Source organism: Cydia amplana, chromosome 24 (genome assembly GCF_948474715.1).
Source record: "Cydia amplana chromosome 24, ilCydAmpl1.1, whole genome shotgun sequence".
Lineage (NCBI taxonomy): Eukaryota > Metazoa > Arthropoda > Insecta > Lepidoptera > Tortricidae > Cydia > Cydia amplana.
The window spans coordinates 5088764-5093586 of NC_086092.1; the positions used below are offsets into that span (position 1 = coordinate 5088764).

Sequence of the window (4823 nt, forward strand, 5' to 3'; positions counted from 1 at the left end):
GTACTTCGGCAGTACATAAACTTAAATCTGACTAGACATAGAGAGAGATTAGCATGGCTCTGCGCAAGAATGACATGCGAATTCGTGAAGTATTTCACTCTGTATCTATCAACTTATATCTCTCCAACTAGATCTTTGATTTATGTAGGTAGGTACCTACTTAAATATATAACTTAGCAGGTACTTATAGCTTTAAAGGTTAAGGAAAAGAACTCTTGCATGTAGGTGCTATATGTGCTTGTGTTATTTTGAATTTGAATAACTTGATTATTAATTCTATACGTAACTACATACAAGAGGGTCAATTCTTAAGCCTACTTACCTACCTACATAAATAGTACACTTAAATTAAACGTTTCAAATAAAATCGGAAGCCTGTGACATGGAAGGGCATTAACGATACGGGAATCTTTAGATTGATTCATTGACGAAGACGCATGGTTTGGTTCATATTGTCAAATTATATTAGTTAACTGTAGAGTTAAAGTTTAGTTTTGGCAAATCTGCGCGTCACCGTGAATGACACTTTCTAAAAGTGCCTGTTAAAGCCGGCGTAAAGCCTTTCACCTTGTCGAGCAAGGAACCCGCAACTTAGTGAATATTACCCATAAACTCAGGGTATTTGATTTGAATGATACTTATTCTTAAACTTACGTTTGTTATGGTTCCACCTGCTAAGGTGCGCCTAAGAGAATCTTTTATTCGTTCACAAACTAACGTCAAGTTATTTGTGATGAAACCAATATATTATGTACCTATCTAAACCTGCGCAAGGCTGCCATGTTTACACCTGCGTAAGGTGTGCCAAAAAGAATCTGATTCGTTCACAAACTAACGTCAAGTTATTTGTGATGAAACCAATATATTATGTACCTATCTAAACCTGCGCAAGGCTGCCATGTTTACACCTGCGTAAGGTGTGCCAAAAGAATCTTTGATTCGTTCACAAACTGACGTCAAGTTATTGATGATGATATTATAACCTATGTAAGCCTGCGCAAGGCACGTCAGACATATTCACAGAAATATAAATGATATGGTCATAACACAGGCGTGCGAGTAGACCACAATCACAAAAATATTACAAAGATTAAGTTGTAAATATCTCTTTTTAGAGAATGTAAAAATGGTTTAAAATAATGTTTTGGGTAAAAATCAGTCGAAATAGGCAAGGCTTCGTTATTAGAGTTTTCATTTTTGTTTACCAATCTATTTCAAGGGTCCCGAACACCCTATTGGCTAAACCCGAAATTGGGCTAATTAACTGTGGTAAAAGTGAAAACTGCTTTCCATTTACATAACATTTCTAAAATTATAATAGGTAAAATAAAAACCTAAGATTCCAGGCCTATCTCGACTCATTTTTATTTTAAAAATGGAAAAAATCTTTGCACCCTAATATAAAATTGTGGTCTGGAGACGCTAAGCCTCATAACTTGGGTGGCATAGATAATACTAAGAGATTTAGTCACCTAATTTCGACTATAAGCCCAGGCAGAATATTGATAATTAGAATAAGGAGTGGTCAATCCTCCAAGGTCCATACAATCTGTGGACTCTAATTAAATCAGGCTCGGTAAGCTCACGACACGACAGAGCTTACGATTCCATTCTGAAATAAGCTATGTTTACAATATATATTACCCATGGTGTGAAACAAACAGCCTGCTCAAGGTGTACAAAGGGTCCGTTTAACGGCCCTATAAACATCTACAAACCTTTGAAGTCTAGGCCTGCTACAATATGACAGACTAGAAATAAATACATATGATCCCAATGTAAGAGCAGCTCACAGTTGCATAAATTATATTTGGCTGGAGAGCACTTGTCTTTCAGTTAACATGTTTACGAGTACCTACCTATGTACACGACATGACCAAGGTTACCTACCTTTTTACATAATTATTATATCCCTGACTGCCATGGTATATTAGGAAAATTATCATGTGCTGGCGGTGCTGCACAAGCATGTTTGAAATAAAATATACAAAACTGGCCTAACGGGCGTTTATGAATTATGTATTTTACACCCTTGTGTCTGTATTGTGACCCTGGAAGTTTTAAACCACCTGTATCGTAAGTGCTCCTATGCACGGATTAAGTTTATAATAAACTACCCATGCCCTAACCTCAAGGGCAAGTGCTTCTATGCACGGACCAGATACTGTTGTCACTTATTTCACTTATCATGACTTGTCATAGTTTGATACTACACGTTTAATAAATTTAAGACCGTGGAATGTACCCACTACAAAAGGTTTTTAAAAATAGTGACTGAATGGTTTGTACGAACGGTTCTAGCACAGTTTCTGGGCGGTCACGTCTAGGGCATGACCCTCTAGTTCTCAATTTATACAAAATTATAGCATTGTGATACTGTTCGCTTTGCACAATAAAATAGGGGAACAGGAGCACGCCTTGCGAAAAGGCGAAGCTATTTTGAAACGCAAACCTTTCAAAAATAGATTGAAATATATAAATAATTATGTTTTTGGTGTGGAACATGTAATTGTACACCCAAACAAATGCAATCATTTATTATATGTTAGCAAAACTCTGCCAAAGTGTTAGTCTGTCTCTACAGTGTAACCTGAAGGCATGAATGCACATGAATCTCTTGAAACATGGTGGATTAACTAATTTACACCCCGTCTGTGTCTTGCTCCTACCAAATCCACAAGTTGAGGACCTCAACCTATCTAGGCACCCTTCTTGCTCGAGACCTGAAAAAATAATCTCATGCAGTCAAGTGTCGGAAAACCAGGTCCACACTCTTAGCACTACCGTGAATATATCTAAGAAGTCTGTATACTGCCTTCCAGGAGGCGGGATGTTAATAGACTAGCCTATATAGTAGGCCAGAGATATAGTATACAAAAGCACACTGGCCCAAATCCAGTAATATTATATGCACTTCAGAATACAAAATAATTGACTATTCTGCGCATATTTGATATCAAAAAGTTACAATTACCTACCCTTAGGTCATAAGGAGGATAAATATACATAAATATCAAATATATTCGACAAAGTGTTGACCCTAGCATTGGATAAAATAGAGGTTCCTCTTAAACGGCATCTGCGCTGTTGGCTTTGGGCCCACGGGTGCCCGGCAAAAGGTCGGGGACCCCATGGTTCCGCACAGTTATTGCAAATAATGTAAAATCACAAAATAAACACAAATTTTCATTTCGGTTAAAAACACATATGCGATGAGCTAAGGTTTCGAATTAAGTACCTTATTCTTAATCTGGAAAGAGAAGACTGAATATTCAGAATTAAGCTATGTCTATGAATGGTTTACATAAATTAAGCCACTTTAGCGTTCAGAAACAATCAAGTTTATGTCTACTAGTAGGCACCAGATAAGGTAAACTACTCATACTGCATATATAGACAATAATGAGTACAATTAAGGTCACTTGATGATAGCTAAACATGAACATAAGCAGAATGAGCTGCACCTATACAAATATCATTGATAAAGCTCTGTGGCAATTCTACATTTACCATTTGAACGCCAAGAGCACCAAAAAGCGTCGTAACTAGTGCCCACATGAGTATCATGATATGGCTTAAGCTCTCAAAGTAACCTTCACAATTTTAAGTAAGGTTTGTTTAGGTCCATTAGCTCGCGTTCGCGTTAGTAAAGCGTACAAACGATTAAATGCATTTTATAGCTATAACCAAATAAATAGCTCACACTGGCTCACAGTCATTAAAAGAATTCAGTAAAATCATTAAAAGTATTCCCTATGATATTTTATTAAGTACCTACCCAATATTAACTTTGTGGGTAGTGATAGTGATATAACGAATATTTAAAATATTCGTCTACTTAATCCTGAGGGATTCTGGAAATAAGAAAGGTCTTGTCCTTGTTATATCCTGCAACTGCTTACCTTACTAGATAATTATTATCAAATTTGTCAATAATTGGGAGTTATAAATAAAAACTACTCGAGTACTTTATGATTTTTATCTTTTCATATTTTAATTACATCACTCCATATCACAGATGTTGTATGCTCCCTGAAGAGTAGACTGACTTATCTTCTTTTACATAGTCTCACATACATATAATTAAGTACTATAGCACCCTTGTGGTGACTCACTTATTTTCGTTGAAAATTTATAAGTACCTACATTAAATACGTATATAAAATGGAAAGTTAGTATCATAATATAATGGTATATAAAATTGTATGCTTTACTAAATACCTCTCTCCTCACATGTATTAAAATAAAGGGTGTACTACATAATTAATTAATTAATTAAACACTCCTAATATAATAATATTACATATACATAATATGTAAGTACATGTATAATCACATTGGCTTGGCGTCTTCCCACCACCAGGCGATAACAAACACGTCTCAATATATTACTTTAGGTTCCGAATATCGGTACAGTTGTTTAATGACAGCGTTTTACACAAAAATAAAACGCTAATTAAATAACTTACCATATTCGGAACCTAAAGTTTTAATCCTGCCTGGTGTAAATATGTATAATTTTGAGACAATGAGGTAATTTGCGTTTGTTTCTAACTGTCAAAATTGTCAAACGCAACTGCCTGAAGTGGTGGGGGTGTGGGAGAGAGATGGACGTATATGCTAGAAAAGGACAATACGACTAACTACAGTGTTGCCACTCTCAATATATTACTTTAGGTTCCGAATATGGTAAGTTATTTAATTAGCGTTTTATTTTTGTGTAAAACGCTGTCATAAAAAAATGTAAACGTCAAGTTGACAGTTGACATTACGTCATTTACGTACGTGACGTACGTCAAGTAATTCATTGAGTAATTCAAGTA

The 4823-nt window shown here is 35.6% G+C and overlaps 1 non-coding gene across 1 annotated transcript; it reads left to right on the forward strand.

Annotated features, from left to right (window-relative positions):
• On the forward strand, positions 1 to 104 carry LOC134659375 (U6 spliceosomal RNA). The gene has a single exon (XR_010097808.1). It is a non-coding gene; the product is annotated as a U6 spliceosomal RNA (small nuclear RNA).
• The last annotated feature ends 4719 nt before the right edge of the window (positions 105 to 4823 follow it).